We start from the raw sequence: 18,580 nt of genomic DNA, 5'->3' as shown, positions 1-18,580 counted from the left end.
CTCGTCGTCGCCGTGGGCTTCAGATCTTCCTGGCGAAACATTAAAGGCAAGAAGATGGCTATATTGGTGCTGCGCCGTCGAGAAATAATTACGCTTATGGTAAAATATGTACCGTGCATTGCATAGTTAACTATTACCGACAGAATGAACAGATGCAGCAGCAGCAATGGCAGGACCTTGTAGGTTAGGGGCCACAGCACAAGGTCGAGAATTTCGACCTCACCGCCAAAGAATTTTCTATTTACAAGAACGTACGACTAACGATGCTGGCATTTGTAGGCATGCTAACATAAAAAGTAAACAATAAAAACAGCACATATATATGTACCGTTATGAACTGCTGGGATCGGGGCTAGTTCAGCTGCCGCTGTTACTGCCACAAGATCCGAATATCTTTCAAGGCATTAGCTATGCCTTGCAGTTCTCTTCCGTATGTATTATTGAACAATGTCCTATCAGAGTGGCACTCTTGTACTTCGAAGAAAGCTTCCAAAACGATTTTGTTTCTCGAGGCTCTATATGAGGCACTTCTCCCATTGAACCTGCTCGTTAATGTGGCCCCCATGGCAACAGCTACGTGTCTAAAGAACGTTCTACTTGGTTGCGGTGCTAGGGAGTAAATCTCGGGGTCGACTATATCGAAGTCCCTTTCTGTGCGGTAGGAGAAGATCACTAAGTTTTGCCAGTCAAGATGGGGTATGTTCTAATCGTAAAATATAACTAACTATACAAATAAAAATAAGAAGGGGAGATCGTACATCAAACAAACGGTGGAAAAAACAATTAACACAGGAACGGCTCTGCTTATATACATAGATCAGTTCATATGTGATGATTAGCCCGAGCTAGTCGTGATCATCGTTTGATTTCGCCTGATTGCGTCTGAAGTTATAAGATCATCTTAATTTGTGTGCTCCTTGTTTTATCCCTTACAATTTACTCATTAACTAATTTTCTTAATAGCTTACAAACATGTATGGAGCCATGAGACGTTTCGCTATTGCACAAGAGGATGGATTCGATTTGGAACTGAATTTACCCGTTATCTGGCATTGCTTGGTTGCGTCTTTTGGGGTGGCCGGCGTTCTCATTCAGGCGATTCATTTTCAGCTAGTGACATTTTTAATATATATCATATAAGAATAAAACCGAATTAAGTTTTTATTGCTTTCTTTATGTAGTTTGTCTTCACTTGATAGATAGCGATGTTTATTAGTGCTTGGCTTGGAAAATCGCGCCTCCATTTCCATTCCGCCTTCGCTGAGCGCTCGTCTTTGATTTATTCATCCTGCGGACAATTTCTGCTGTCTGAGCGATGCTCCGATAGAAATTAACTTAATATTTACACAAAGAAACCTTGTCCGGTCAAAGATCGAATACACAGGCCTGTCAGCAGTTTATTCGACGATAATTTGCCGTTACATTGTATTCTGTTCCAAACATAAGCTCGACGAAACGCTTGAAAAAGCACTGAAACTTACAACTATGTTCATATATGCATTAAGGGTTTCTTGTCAACGTATGATAAGACTTATGAAAGGGCAATTATTTGTTCCGGCCATTGAGACTCGCCAAAAATAATACTGCCTCGACAACGAAGAGTATCTCCGTATTGCCTTCCGCCTGGTTCTATATAACATACTATGGGAAAGATAGAGGGCCCTATTCCATAAGGCTCAAGTCTTTCTAAAAATACACCTGTCGGTGCTAAACAATTGATATGGCTTCTGTCAGCGATAGCAGCGGGTAACAATAAAGGCCTTGTTAGCAGCTCTGGGTTTGTAGTCCTTTGTTGCTGCTGTTGCTGCCAGGATCCAACCTGTTGTTTTCAATCTGCCGCAAGTAGGCGTCGTAGGCTCTGCCTAATGCACACGTTCGGGTTTCAGCTTTAGTTAGCTTTAGGACAAGCCGTCTACCGGTGGTTGTATGTGCAGTCTTGCATAAACGCACGTTTTTTGTATTCTGGCAAAAGGAGAGTACTGCACAAATACACCTTAATGGCCAGAAGCTACTTGAATGCATGAACGGGGCTTCCGATTACCGTCAGTGTTAATGGACACATACGGCCGTCTGTTCGCCGTTGGTTGCTACCACGTTTGTAAGCAAAGTATCACTCAAACGGGTTAAACAACAGCAGTTGATTGATGCAATAGAATGACGTTGACATGAGACTATGGCGACTGCTGTGACCGTAAAGGCCAAAGAAGTTCATAAAGAAAACGTGGGCAGCTCGACAAACAGCTTAAATGCCCAAATAGACACGTAGGTATAATTAGTTTGCTGGAATACACAAAGCATGTTTGTGTCACGTACGTATATGTGGCTGGGTGTTCCTATATCAGTACATCTACGAGGGGATCCTCTGGGCTATAGATAATGTTCGCTGCCCCTGTCTAGTTGAAATGTTATCGGAATAAATGACATTTATTGGAAGTTAATTAGAAATTAGTCGTACAGATACAACTGGTGTTTGCATATTGCCGCCAAACGAAATATTACGGCGGCTTAATAACTGAACTATGGAATGAGACAATGAAAATCGTTCATCTAGAGATAGTTCTGCATTGAATGAAACGCTCTTAATATAAAAATACGGTGCTCTGCATTAACGTGAAAGCGTTCTTTGTTCTAGAAGGCGTACGACGCTTGAATGAGAATTTCTCGGGAAACGTGGACTACAAACTCCTATGGAAGAGAACGATACCGTTCAGGTAAGTACGATCAATCGTTTGCTAAAAAATCAGCCACTGTCGTTCCTTGAACATAAACACAGGCGAGCCAGCTTCTCAATTGCGGTTTAAAGTGTCAAAAGCAAGAAAAACAAGCGGATAATAGCGAGTGAAGGATGCCATACGGTGACACACACACAAAATTCGAGTAGTGATTTCGTTCACAACGTCCTCACACGTTTATTCAGTGCGTTTTGTTGCTCTGTACAAATAAGTTATCGGATCCACCTCTTCGGTATAGCAGCAACGACTTTCAACCACTAGAAAGTCTAACCGAGGTGGGTCCTACTGAATTTATCTGGGATTTCTTCAACCAGATGCTATGGTAATTATTTATCAACGCTGAATTTTGAACCAACGATAGGCGCGTGTTGACGGTTCCTAGCGTGATCCAGCCATAGGGATGTGCAGTAGGCACCTAGACCACACCGCTCCTCATATATTATATTATTGTAATTTTTCCGCAGATATAATATATGGACAAGAATCGGGCACAATCTATCTCATCAATGATTTCAGCACTTGACCTCTAAATCTAAGAATGCGGTTCCTCACGCTCAAACAGACCCATGTACAAGACTGTGATAAACCACGCGAACATCCACTTCCGTTAATTAATGCAAAGCGGCTCGCAGGGTACAGATTAATTAAGCTCATTCACCGTGTCTAGTTAAGCTAATTTAATGCGTTATGTAAGAGGTAAAATAGCGAAGATAAGTTACAACAGGTCAGAGCAGTAACAAGAACAGATAAAAAAGAGGTTACACAGCACGTGGTCCAGTGAAAATGACTGCTCCTACATTATCGATGTATCTGTTTACAAAACTGTTCAGCATTAATCCAGCATAAAAATAACAAAGATAGTTTTTTTTTCTTTTTTTTTTGAGCTACGATCTTCTTGCTAAAAAAAAATGGCGAATTTGTTTTTGAAAAAATTCGAATTTTTTAGAATCTATATCAGATTCGACAGTTCTGTAGAATCAGAAATTCATTTTAGCGATTTTTTAAAGCTGTTATCTTCATCCTCATGTTATATATATATATATATATATATATATATCGCCTTAAAAGATAATTTACCAATAGGCTTCAAAACTGTCCTTTTGAGGCAAACGACTTTACTGTTGCCTAGTCCTTTCTTGTGGATCACTCTTCGAGGATAGGCGAAAATTCCTAGATATCGAACATACTGAGCACGGTTCATAATTAATCTATAAGAGCCCTAAATTGCTAGTGATCGATCGACGCTTCATTAATGGTTATCTATTGATAGATTGCATCCATGGTAATTTTAGATCTGACGAGTACAAAGGCGGCCACCATTTTCGCCCAACATCAACGGTTTGTATAGAATCTTAAAATTGTGTCATTGAATTGTTACGCGCCGGTGATATTTTGTGTACCTTATTGGGCTGTATGTTAAATAATGGATGAAGAGACATATAGGGGTGGTACATTACTGATGCAAATTCGGCAAGAAAGACTGTAGCTCGAGTCCGGTTTAGGTCCATTCTTACAATCTGCGCCTTAACACTCTTCCAGAAAACATTTTAATGATGATGCGTTTCGTGCTAAAACAAATACGTCATTCGGTTGAGTCGGCCAACTACCCCTGATGGTACTTTACATAGAGAATTCTGGACCAATTGTGAACGAGAGTGGTGAGGGGTACCATTCTGTGTTTGTTCGCTCGGATCTCAGTGAGCGTCGAAAAGGCAGGAAAACAGGAGGGAAGGAAGAAAACTATGTGCAGCCCAGCTATTGGCACAACTGACGCGGCATGAAAGGGGCTAGCTAGACTTTTGTCTCGTTGCTTATTATCCATTGCTTGCATCTCTTCCATTGTGTTCCCTTCTCTATACCTCACCATCATTTTTTCTCTCGTCGTCGGATTCGCTGTCTCGCAAGAAACATGGGAGACAACGAATGCATGCCAGCCAGCGGCGGCCGCGACAGCAATAGCAGCAGCGCTCATCTCTTCTCCCTCCAGCCGATACAGATGGAATACGAGCCGATACGGACGTCTGTTTCGGCTCGTTTTTTTGCGCCGCGTCTTCCTTCCGCAGTGTTTCCTAGAGTATTTTAAAAACCCATTCCTTACTTCAGTATTGCGGCCTACAACAATGGACGCACTGTCAGTACGGAAACAGCAGTCGCTTCTGTAGCAGTGGCATTCTTACAAAGTGGCTGCACGGATACTCTTGCGGCTAGCCACTCGTTTCAACTGCAGGACACAGCAAATGTGGAATCTTCAAGGCGACTGTGTAAGCGAATGGGGGATAGTAAAATAAGAGGTGGCGGCTATGTGGGTTGTATTGTTGAAACGACTGTATTTTCAGCAGCAGCAGCAGCATCAGCATTAAGTGGAGCAAGCCTCTTTTCTTTTATATCATTCGTTCTGAGCTCTTTGACGCTGGTTGGTCAAGCAGAGGTCAAAGTCAGGACTGTGGTGGGAATCAGGGGTGTAAGACCGCTGGTTCGAGAAACAAAAGAAAGAGAAGAAGGACGAAAAATTAGATAGGTCCTACCTCGAGCAGAAAACGACAAGGCCCAAGATGCTAGCGACGTAATTACGTTATCAGAGAAGTACATCTTCATGGTTCACTTCTTGTAGTTTTGGACGGGGAGCTTTTCAGGACTGAACGAGCGTCGGGCCGATGTAAAGAAACGGGACAGGATCTGGGTCCGGCGGTGGATTTTGTAGAGAGAGAATTGCCGGCTACGGTCTAACTGCAAAGCGAGAATGGTCACCGGACGACTAAGAATTGGTCACGTCGAGAAAAACTGGTAGTTGTGCGAAACGTACCAGGGTGAATAGAGACTAACCTTGGCTTCTTCTAGTACTAAAGTACATCGCGTCATCCGCCTCTCCGGCCTTGGAGGGGCCTGCAGCACGTCTTTACTTTTAAGGATAACCAAGCGCGGCCCGAATAGCACCCTAACCAAACAATTGCAGAACTGAAAAACTTTTTAGTATCACCACATTGCACTGCAAGAACAATATCAACAAAAGTAACAAGTGGGTGTATGGATCGACGCAACTCGAGTGCTGATTGCATGGATGGTTGCAGCGATGGCGTAAGTGTCTTTATGATTACGAAACACGCTGCAAAAACTATGTTAATATTGACTTTTCCGCAATAGACGCCTTGGATAAACCGAAATAGTCAGGTATATAGGTTTAATTAGAGTTACTATTAAAATACAAATATCGTAGCTGCTAATTGGCCAAATTCTAGAGGAAATAACAGAAGAAGCACACTTATAAATATATATGGCATATTATTATACCCTTCTGGACATTTGCTAAAGGCAAGTCCTGATGCTATACCTAAAATGGCGACCTTGAAGGCTTGTTCGAATATAACATGATCTGAAAATGCCAATAAAATATTATTTAAAAAACTTGCAGGCGATTCTCAGCGTGTATGGCAGTTATTTAAGCATTAAATTTCAATTATTTTCGTTTGAAAGAGAAAGGGGACTCTGTATAAAGTATGTGTTGCTTTTGCGTAGCCTTCTCTTTGCCGTTCGAAAGCCTACTTCCATATAGTATAGATTTAAAGTAGAATAGCAAGATGATATCTCTTCTAAAAAAATAGTCGACTGGCCTTTCACTGTACGTATCTAAAAAACAATTTTTACACTCTTTCCACGCTTCGAAACGCTGCTGGTTGGCAGTATTTCGATCCTTACAGTCATAACGCCCGTCTCATTTGTGGATCTAGGTTGTGCGGTGTCGAATCTATTTACATCAACAATTAAAAATTTGTCACTTTATTTCAAAAAAAAAAAATTTGCCTCCATCTTCATATAGCAAATCGAAATTCCGATCTGTAGCCGTAAAGCAAGCAGTAAGCTACTTGAGCAATGATAGCTCCTCTAGCAGACCTGGATGTTGGCTGTGTTGATATGACGCTTTGTGAACTTGTTACCTCAATGTTCGAGTACGGTACTGGTCCTAATCGTATACTATATCAAAATGAGCTTCTAGCTAAGGCCAGCCAAATTCATTGCCTGGAGATCCTTGATACACTGCTTTCTGTTCTATAGATCTGACGATCCGACTGTCTAATGAATGTCACACTCTTTGGGTGCTGGAATCGTAAATATATGACATAGCAAGCTTATATGATAATAATAACAATAGATAATAAACATGCAAAACACGCCCCTCACCTAATCAATTTAGACTTTTCATCCGCAATGCTCGAAGTGTGTTGTTCGTTAAATTCCCTCTGTTTCTCAAGTACAGAAAATAGTACTGGCCTAAAAACACTTCTGGCTTTCAGTAGAGTTGCTTCAATAAATAATAAAGACTATACGTTATAAATATAACTGGCTCGATGAAAGAACAAATAACATAATTATTAGAGACGTTATCCTTTCGTTAGAATCACGAACGCCACAAATTACTATCAGCTCCTTTTGCGTCTCAGACAGTATTGTTTCATAGGTTCAAGCTCTGAGCGAGAACACGTCTGCTCTGCATCTGAAAATTTACTCTCCGTAGGTGATTTTTGCGCAAATCATAACTACACAGTTATACTGGGAATTTTGGTGTACAAATGCTATACCCTTTGTCTACATAATGTTACAATGCGACAGTCATTTTAAGGCTGGTGCAAATCGTCAGCGTCAGTATCTATGCGTTAGGGATTTTAGCTTATAATTATTTGCCTTATTTTGCTTATACGTGAACAAAGGAAGAGTAGCGATGGCCGGGTCGTCGTTACGAGCTCCTTTCCAAGGGCGAAGCACCACTAAATTAACCGCTGTGGCCTCAATGACGCAGTGGCGATGGCAAACTTTTACCCCGTAGCCCCATGAAAACTTTCGTTAGACATTATCATTAAGGCGGGCCTATCTCCTTAAACTCGAAGACGGCATTTTCCGCCCTTTGCTCATACTCCTTTTGTTTGGGCATTAAGAACACAATGCGTATATATGAAAAAATAGCCGTATTTTAAACAAACTCACTTAAGCGTTGATGCGGCCACGAGCTACTATTGCTGCTGCCATTGTTGCTTCGTCTGCGACAATCAACTTACCTCAAATCTAAATGAGCTAAAGGGCCGTCATCTAAAAATAACAATAATTTATCATTTGTATCGTCATATGGTACACACAAGACAGACATTTTAATCAACGTATCCTGAAAACGTGAACATTGTACTCCTGAGACAATGCTTGTACGTTCCTTAAAAGCTTTCAAATAACAATGTCTGAAACAGTCCTCAACGGCGCTGCCACACGTAAAACATCTACTCCAAATGAGTTAAGAATTCAATACTACTTTCACAAGTGGTTCCGTTACGCATCCCCAACTTCTCTCGCTTCCATTTAATATTGTTGAAAATACTTTTTACTAAAATAATATAAGCGGCAATGTAGAAATTCACATTGGTGCACGTACTATATCAAAAATCCGTAATTAATTTCTCATGTACAGTGCGATATATTCCATTTCCTACCATAATGCTTAAGCTGAATTTTACTTCCGGTCATGATTGCCACACATGCATCGTCACAGATGGCTAGCCGCTTGTATCAAGTACCATACCGCTATAGATTTTCCTTTTCCATCTACGATGGCCATATTCTTACTTTAAATAATATATACACTTAATCTGTTAGCAGGAGTTATATGCGATACAGTATAATAATATCTTAACATATCATACGATTACTAAACAGTTCCCGCTGTGCCCCCCATTGGTGCCTAATGATTTGTTCTTGCTTTTCCGGGAGAAGGTTGGTCTTTGTGGTGGTGGTGGTGGTGGTGGTGGGGGGGGGAGGGGGAGAGGGGGGTTGGCGGCCTAGGTTAGAGGAAGCCCTCCTCTCTTTCCGTAATTCGTTTTCTCGACCCTCTTCAGCCGACCCTGCTTTGTAACGAACCTCCCGCATCGCTAGAAACAACTAACTCGATGTCGTTGCAGTTCATGCAAGGATTAGAGATACGGCGTGACGCTGGCCGGGTCAATCGCTTCGTATCGTCGCAAAAGGGAAAAGACAAGCGCTCGCTTACGAAATGGACGAACTGGCGGCCTTTTCTAAGTTTTTTCTTGTTGTCGGTAAGAGCGTGCCGTTAAATCCTTATTTCTTCGAGAATCCTCGCCCCCATGCGTGACATTATAATTAAAACGAATTTAATTAAATCGAGTCCAATAGCGGCGTCGACCCCCCACAGAGATTTAGGTCGAATCTTGATGGTGCTGTCCGACTATCGGTCGTTTGGTTTAGAATGAGACACCCGCATACAGACATAAAAGTCCCTTTAAATGAGAACGAATATTAAGGCGTCAACTTAAAAGCACCATCGTCGCCAGAGAAACAGAGATATATCTGTACACGTTCTAACCGCTGGGCAGCCACTAGTCGCTAACTCATTGCCCTTTTCCTATCCTATGCTACAATAACGCATCGCGATCGTTTATGGATAAAACGAGCGCTCCACCCACTCCAACCTTTCGAGAAGCAGATAGATAGATAATCGGTTGACCGTTCGCTATAATTGAATAGATCGATAGAATTGGGTAACATCGGTGTAGCACTCATAGCGCAGATGTGCAGTATAGATCTAAGAAAAAAATCGATAGGAGAGCGCATACACCCACATCGGCTCTCAAGCGGACGGATAAACGAAATAAAGCAAATGGCTTTAATCGGCAGAATTAGCAATATTAAAAAAATAAATTATTGACAAAAGGAATAGAAAATGTTTTAATTCACACATTCGCTATGAATTTCCTGTAACCTGTGAAAATCGTAGCCAAATGGGTGACTACTGAAAGAACATTACCAGTTTGAGCGTATGTCTGTGAAACTGCTGAAGATTATTGCCAATTTACTTATCCCAACAATGCTATTGTGACTAAGTAAGTTAATTCAGGAATCTTTCTCACCAGGAAATTATTCTCACCAGGCCATAAAGCAGGCCTTTATTATTCTCTGAAATCGACTTTACAACAATATAATGACGCCAATATATATTGGAAATATCTAGATTTGGTAATCGCCTAGTAGTGGGCTTGCCGATTGGAACTTATTATTTTACATATTTGAAAAATGATTCTTTACCTTCCTATTGCTTTCATTTTGTCAACTTATAGAACTATCCGAGAAATTTATATAAATAAATGTAGTAGAGATAGTTCATGCAGATTAAGATCTCAGTACGTTTCACAGATATATTTTACAAGAATCGACGTACGTCAATATGAACCTCCGAAGAAACTAAGTGTGGAATATACAATTTTTTTCTTTATAATTTCTACATTGTGAAAATAATGCCACGTTTTAAATTAAAACAAATCTTCTGAATTGACAAGAAACTTAATTTCTCCTTCCAACTAACTTTCAGATAGAAGTATTACAGATTAGACAAAAAATCCGATAGACCTGTTCCTCTTTTTTCATTCTCGCGATTTACTGGATCTCCACTCTTGTCTTTCGAAGCAAGGTAAAGCAAGTAAACGAGGCTCAAAGATTCGAGCTTTGAGTTAACGAACAAAAATTGGATAATGCATATATGATGCAGGCCGCACAGAATCGGCCATCGACCTGGGAAACTCTTAGGATCATCTGCCAGAACGGCGTGTATGCATCCCTGCAGGCACAGTTATTCAGGTTTTACTATGTACAATATGTATAGGGCCTTGCAGGTCGGATGCTTCTATCAAACCTAGTGATCGATTTAGATGCGCTCTCCTCTACTTATTTACCTATGTTTAATGTCAGATCGATTCGACAATCAATATACTTGCCCCCTTAGACCGAGTTGACGACCTTGGACCGAACTAAGGAATGGCGTATAACGGCGGATGTTCGGTTAAACGGGAGACGCAAAGGGTGTAGGCGTATTGCCTTGACGTTAATATCTTTAGAGACTAGTTTAGTTGAATGTAACATGAAATTGCTGGAGCTGGCGCGCCGGGTCTGTCGGCATCGCTGCCCAGCACTAATTGCATCATCTTTTTATTATTATTAGATATAGATACGACCGGTTACATCATGTCTAGTACGAGTTACAGGGCTTTTTCGCATAAAAATTAAAAATCCGGTGATCATAACGAGTTCCAAAGGTATTCTGGTTATTTCCTATTGTATCTACTCGTTTATTTGGAATCATCTCTTAGACAATCCTATCGGAAATAAAAAAAAAAAAAAAGGTGCACTTAGCACGTGCTCAAATTGGCTTGTATTCACATAATAAGTATATGGAATTCACTTTACTGCTAAAGATACCAAACTTCCATTATGCCACGTCAGCTGCTGAGCGCTATTATTACCTTAGTACTGTTTACCAATGCACACTCTAGCACGCTTTTTAGCTAGATGCTTAACAAATCTTTAACATACTGCGTGCAATTGAACAATGCTGGGTTATCTTTGAGCAAGTATACTGATTACTTTGAGTCGTTGTGAATAGACGCTTATGACCCCGTATTGTTTCAATGGCCATCTTTGTTTATTTGCCACATGGTCATTTCCTATAACTGCAGGTATAGTCACCAAGGTATCACAAAGCGCTACGGGAGTATAAACAGAGTCATTACCTAATTTTCATCGCTCATTACGATCCTTTTGTGTTCGTTATGGCTAGAATCGCGTCCCGCATACCTTTCACCCGATACAAAATGGCAGAATACATTCGGCGAACGGTTTTCGTCGCCGAAATTGTTTGTCATATCAAAATGCTGGATTACAAAAAACACCACGCGTGAAGGAAGTGTGCTGAAAAGGCATGATGTCCTGGACAGGACGTGAGAAAACATAGAACTCCTATATCTTTCTCTCGGAACATCTGCTAATACGACATACGAAGTCAACATGGCCTTTTCTTCCAGCGGCAACAGTGACTTCTGCTTTGTATAAATTTTATTTAGAATAAATGAAATTATAATCCCGCCAATCGTTTCGTCGATCCAATGACGATCATTGGTTATAACGATAATGACTACCATTTGTCTCCGCTGTCAATCTACAGTAGCTCTGACCCAGGGAAACCCGCTGGCTGCCATAAATATGTTCTCTGCCAGTACAACCATTGATACCTTGATTAGAAGTGGTCGAATATTTGGAAAGTATGCTGTAGAAGAAGATATAAAAACGCAAACATCAACAGAAATTCGTATGTTATTATTAGTTCAGTTCAATGTATTTTATAGTTTTGTCGCAACATGTATATATAGGAGTGACAATGTTCCACATCAACTAACCCAGTTGTCTAAAATGTTTACCCTTGATAGCCACCCAAATCCATTCAGTTAATTTATTAAATGCAAATAAAATGAAAAAAGAAATGACAAAATTAATTATCATAATTTTACCAGTACCGCTTTCGAGTACGTGGTCCTTGAAGTTTATCCCTCTTGAAAAAATGGTGGCCTTCTACCTCAGCATTCAAGTTCATCAAGCATGTTAACACACATTTGACTGATCCTGAATTCGCTTTCTTTGTAGCAGGCACTAAGAATGATTTTCGGTAAATTTTCCACCAGCACGCGCAGAGAGCGTTTTAGCTGCAAGGCTGTCTCTGATCCGTAAACGACGATATATTCGAAGGTAGACACGAACATTTCAATACGAGTTAACGAATCCAAATTAAACATAACGGAATAATACTTATTATCAGAATACATACTTCTTCTATGCTAGTCGCACAGCTTCTCGTCAGGTGATCAGGCCTTCATCTCTGTATATCGAGTTCATGTATGTTTGAAAGAATTGGAAAAGTCTTCGAAAACGTATTAGAGACATAACGTTAAAACCTATCCATGCTTCTGGCCGTCTTCCTAATGTTATTCATACTAAATTAATTTCCGGTGGCATATAAGAATATATAGCATCTCATCTCAGGTAACGTTGTTCTAACTGTCTGGGGTAACCATCATATAGTTTGCGCTTGGAGAAAATTACAAACCTATTTGAAGAGACAAATTATAGCAGATATTAATTATACGAATCGTGCTGAGAACATTATTACTAATTGAGACATTCGTAGTAAAAAAAATTTAAGTTCTGATATTGAAATCAACTTTCCGCGGTAGATATTATAGTACATCATATATGGCCAGGATAGAAGGCCCCGGTGATAGCTTTGTAGTTAACGTATTTGCTGTAGGTAGAAATAACTGACCAGAGTCCGCATCGAAGCTCTAGTCTGTCTACCCCAAAGAGCCGATATAGCGTTAGATTCTCATCCTTGAATGGTTGCATGCATGAGGTGTGCCTGTGTTTATGTTAACATGCCTTAGGCAATCTTCATTATTATAACGAGGCCGTTCCGTTTTCCATGTCTACTAAAACTGAGATTATTGATATCTAAATAATTTGTGAGTGCCAGGAAGTAACAAAAAGAGCACTTGATCCTACTTAAATATAATATATTTTCATCCAAACGGCAGTTGCAAAAATAAGTACACACACTAAAATCATTACCAGACTATGCACGGTAGCTGACTTTCGGCCTCGTCTGAACTAGCCAAGCCTCTTTTCTTTACTAAAAACATCTCTGATATGCCTGCTTGAAGCATGCAGCGACACGACGCCAGGCTTTTAAATCTGAAGCATTTCAGGACCGAAGTTACCGGGTCATGTCTTGGTTACAAGAAGGTGCTTTAATGAAAGATGAAGCAACACACATGAAAAGGTTTTACTTACACGTTTACGTACCAAAGCGGAGTAAATAATCTTTGTGCGAAAAATTCAAAATATCTTTTCTGCCTGATAATATATATCACCCCAAATCGGCTCTCCTCCTCGCCCACGTCATCCCGGGAAGCGAGTAAACGTTTTCGCGCTATATCACATTTTGCTGTACTGTATCCTTATCTGCATAGTGATAACTCCGCCGGACGAAAGATATGCTTGGTACTGCTTTAGTACTTTAGACAGTTAGCAATCATAAACATAATCTGGTCGTCACATTCGAAACATACCCACTACCTAAATTAGTAGTTGACGTTCTAATGAGCTGTGCTTTGCCATAGCGGCACCTATAAAACCAGGCGCTGCTGACAAAGCCTTTTTCGTCTTCATCAAATCAGACCAAGCCCACATCATTACTTCGAGCTCGAATGATATTTATTTCTCATAGTATCTTGTGGAAGCCAGTCTACGAAATTATGCTCTGGGCTTCTTTGTTTATGATTGTCCGTTTTCAGAGACAGAACACCTCTGGGTATTTGGGCAACTGTGTAGTTATGACTGTGTCTGTTGATGTTGTTGCGTTGTGTCATGACTAGTAACACCAACGGCTGCGAAAGCCAGTAGGAATAGCTGGGATGGACTGGACGAAGACAGGACAATCGTGCACGGCCGTGTACTACGCGGTATCCCTAGTGCTGCCGCTATAATCCTCAACACTGTTGCATCCAGCCAAGTCGAAGGCAATTCGAAACGTCCTTGTTGGCCAGTTGGCTCTGTTCCTCTTTTACTGTCCTCCCCGTCGATACTACTCTGATTATCAGATAACTGGTTGGCGCCTAGTCATCTGAGCACCCTGCGTTAGCCATGAGGGAGCGAGAACATTGTGTTGCACGGCCCACCCTGTTATATAGGGTAATTCGTGTTTGATATCGAGGCACCAAGAGAATGACTGATCACTGGAAAACCCTCTGGACTAAACTGGGCATCTAGTCAACAATTCGTTGTTTGACGTTAGCGTGATAACTCCCTAGGAACTATCTAAAAGAGACGCTTTTGACCATAAATATAAAGTTAAATGACTTTTAAATTGCGCCTCGATTAGCATAATAATAGCTTGACTACGCCACCAAGAATTTTCTTTTTCGCCTAAGTTTCTCGTGTCTGTTTATTGCATTATGTAATCAGTGTTTTCTTTGAAACCGGAAATTTTGTTTGTTAGAGTTTTTTTTTTCGGCAGAATAATCAATTTTAAAATGTACCCATACTCCGTAATACTACTGGATACATCTGTAGAACATGCACTTTGCAGAACATTATTATATAAACTAAAATTAACACAGCGTTGAAGATTTAACAAACAAGAAACTCGGCGCTCATTTTATTGCGAATCCCTATCAATTTTTTTTTACTTCTGTTGCATGACCAATGCCTTTACCCCCTAGACATTATCGAGTTGCTTTCTACTAGGTGCCTAGATGCCCTAACCGAGAAGTGTTATAGCTCGTTGCTTTATATCCAGGCCAAGTCAGTGAGATACTGGATATCAAATAAATATCGACGAATGGAGCGGACCATTCAGTTTGTTCTCGATATAGCTTCAGCATCGCAAGCATCAACCTTTTATCATCCTGAGTAACTCCCTCGCCCGGCGTGTTTTGGTAACAGTCAAGGGCAACTGTAGCGCCAATAGCAGTTGCAGCAGACCGTTAGGGCTAATAAAACCCTCATCTCCGACTCTTCATCGGGATCTCCCTCGATGGCCTCGAAGGGTCAGAAACGTTTCGGATCGGAAGGGCCGAGAATCAAATGAGAAAGTCGCCAACAGCAATAGCCAAGAGCCGGCGGGCAAGACGCCCGGCCTAGTCCAAGTGAGAAAGAAAAAGACTAATCACCATTAACGAAAAAAAGATAAGTGGAGGTGGCCGTCGGCCTATGCGTATCTGATGGCCTGTGTGCGGGTCTTCTCCTTCTATTACCGCCGCCATAAAATAACGTTAACTTCCTTCGCCCTTTCTTTCTGTCTGTAGCTGTTTTCTTCAAATGCCAGCTCTCGTAAAATTCGCCCGTTAGCGTCGAAGACACTCTCAAAACAGCTAAAACCTAGCCTGAAGGCTAAACATTTTAAAAAATGTGTAGAATGAGAATGATTCAGATATATGTGCTATGCATTGATCAACGGGCTGGAAGGCCAGTAACGCAGAACTCCGGAGTTAACCAATGTATTCCTCACGTCAAAGATTAGGTACCAAGGCCATAACGTAGATAACTAACTGAGCAGACGCAACAAAAAGAACAACGTAGCAGTAAACAAACGTTAACAAGAACGAGACTGGCGGGAGTGCCACATACGGCAATTACGGTAAACAAAATCATGGTGTAGGTTACAGGTTTGTGAGCTACTGTTGTGGTAAAAGTGCTGAAGAGATTTAATAGTGGGGGGCGGGGAGGGAATCGTCGGCTTCAACGTAACGATACAATCCGCGTATGACAAGCCTTGATTATTCATCAAGAACGACCAATCAATCTGTTCAAACATTATATTAGGTTCAATTTTGGATTATAGTTCGCAGCAAACATCCTAAGCCCTCCTTGTCTGGTCCCTTCCCGAATCTATCGCGAATACTTACTCAACTTTTGTGAGAGTTTTAACGACTACACGAGAATAATGTCCTTCAAGCGTTTCTATGAAAATTTTATCAGTTAACCGCTGTTTTCATACTCAGCATTTTATTTTTTGCCACAGCACGGATTCTCTGAGAAGTTAGCTCTCAGACGTCACCTGATATATAACAGACTTCCCCTCTTTTCGCTGTTTTGACGTATAAGAATCACATTGAAGGACTACCTCAGCAAGTACGTCTGGTACGTCGACAGCAGGAAATACGCAGACTAGCGCAACGGCACTTACCAGAAAAGGAGATAAGGTGGCATGGCGCAGGAAACATTGGTGTTAGTCGTGATTGAGAAAGATCACTTTCGTTTCCAGAAGTTGTTGTCGTTTTAGCAGATAAGTTTGTTTCATATTCACAGCTCGCTCGCGTTATCAACTTTCTACGGGTCTAATCTCCATGGCTTAAGTCGGCGAGATAAGCGAAGCGCGTGGAGGCTCTGATTCACAGTCCTGTCTTCCGCCATTGCTACCACGTTTATTGCGGTCGCTCTATCGGCGTGAGGGATCATCTCGTTTGCCAATAGCCTGGTCGTCTTCTGCTGGCTACACCACGTTAGACAGAACAGCCTTCGCTATTGTAACTTCGACTAGTTACTACAGCTTGAGTACGCTGTTGACACAGACCGGCAACGAAAATAGGAACGGGAGAATGCGAAACTGAGAAAAGACACGGGCCAGGCCTTACCTTTTCAATGTTCAACTGTCATTACCTTAAGGTTGGTACTAACTACGTAAACTAGGCTGCCAAATATCGATTGTTTTGTAATTCCCTCTAATTGCCAGCTGTAGATTATCTTGTCGTAGCATGGTCTGTCTGGTAAGAACAATGGCTAAAGTGACGTATTGCAGAAAGTCATGGGGCACGACAGGCTATACAGAATAGCGGTGGATAATTTACAAACCAACATTTCTAAATGTTTGTTAAAAGTTATTGCTGCAGCAAGTGATCAATGGGTTATATAAGCTGAGCTCGTGATAACATATGACGCCATTTTTTTTACATTTGAGCTTTGCTCGATGTCGGTGAGTTACGCTTATCATTCAATTGGTTGACAATCATTCAGTTGATTCAAAAATATTCTGAAGATGAGATTATGACTGCGAAGTTCCTTTAGCGTTGGAAACAGTTTAGCTGAGACGCCGATTTCTTGAAGATCGTACGCGTCTTTAGTCGTTCAATTGAAGGTACTCAGGCCTCTCGCGGAGCGGATGGAACGGGAGGGATGCCTATGGGTTACCAAATCATAAGAGCTATATAGATATTGTTCAAAGCTTTTAAACGCAATGTGCAAACACACGTACATATTCGTAAGTAACTATTTCTAACTTTGCTATGGATTCGTTTTTTACAATAGAGGATAAATTAAAAAAATATATAAATACTACGAATGTTCTTACTACAATATCCAAATGTATTCCCATAAAAGGCACGGCATCCTTCTAATCATGTATTGACTATATACAAGCCAAAGTTCTTTAGCACTCAGATAGCCTGCATTCGATATCTGTTAAAGCAGTAGAAAAAACCCAAGTCATTTCTGTATTCCTATAATGCTATGTTATAACGCCATAAAGTACGTTTAAAATGCAATACTCACAACGATAGGTACTGCGGCCATTCAAATGCTTTTATTGATTCGTACCATAATACCTTAGGATTACAGAAGTGGAATTTGGATGACAGTGATAATCCGTCTTCGATTAAAATAATTTGTCAATTTCCTGCGACCATAACCGATGTGAAAGGAAGACGCTTCAACCGTCAAAAGTCCTCTAGCTCATCCTGCAGATATCCCTATTAGGCCTATTTTTTCAGAATTATTAACCCGCCTTTTTTCGACCTGCTCGCTAGCGATCCTCAACTCTTATCTTTCGTTGAAAGACTTTGTTATAGTTTTAATATAAGACTGCAATATTGGTTTTGTCCACTATGCTATACGAACATTAGCTTGCGCTTAGGCTCTGAAATAGGTGCGCTATTTTTTAAGCAAGATTTCCTAAAATAAAAATAATTTTTATCCTAGAAAATTGTATAATTATAAGGATAAAGAAGAACATTTAAAAAAAATGTACAAATAATTAAACGTAGGTAGTAAAATATAGCCAAAAATAGCAAGCTAATCGTAATATTTTTTTGTTATACATCGCAATAGAGATGGGGTATCGCGTTGTATTTTAATTACATTTTAGAATTTTTTTTTAAATTTTGCAATCGTTTAGTTCTATATATATATATATATATATATATATATATATATATATATAATATGTTCTAGCGGGTTTCCGCTACAAATGAGTAGGCTGTTGCTAAATGAGGTGTGAAGATTGTTGTTCTCGAAAAATGGCTAGTTCACCTAAATTCTAGGTAACATTCTCAAACTCTGACAAAGAGCCAAGAAGATGAAAAGAAGAAGCAATAAGTAGCAAAATCCTTCGCATTCTGATGCATACACACGCAACACATACATATATATATATATATAAAAAATCATACTACGGACGATAAACAAGGAGTGTGGAAGACATC

The 18,580-nt window shown here is 40.5% G+C and overlaps 1 long non-coding RNA gene across 1 annotated transcript in view; it reads left to right on the top strand.

Annotated features, from left to right (window-relative positions):
* The window catches only part of LOC111264880 (uncharacterized), a 153,115-nt gene that overhangs the window by 118,725 nt on the left and 15,810 nt on the right, over positions 1-18,580 (top strand). The window contains exon 3 of the long non-coding RNA XR_015312858.1: positions 2,633-2,711. This is a non-coding gene — a long non-coding RNA (uncharacterized LOC111264880). The remainder of the gene's footprint in view (positions 1-2,632; positions 2,712-18,580) is intronic.

The sequence above is a fragment of the Varroa jacobsoni genome, unplaced genomic scaffold (genome assembly GCF_002532875.2).
Source record: "Varroa jacobsoni isolate VJ856 unplaced genomic scaffold, vjacob_1.0 scaffold_909, whole genome shotgun sequence".
In the NCBI taxonomy this organism is placed as follows: domain Eukaryota; kingdom Metazoa; phylum Arthropoda; class Arachnida; order Mesostigmata; family Varroidae; genus Varroa; species Varroa jacobsoni.
This window is presented reverse-complemented; position numbering and strand designations above follow the sequence as displayed.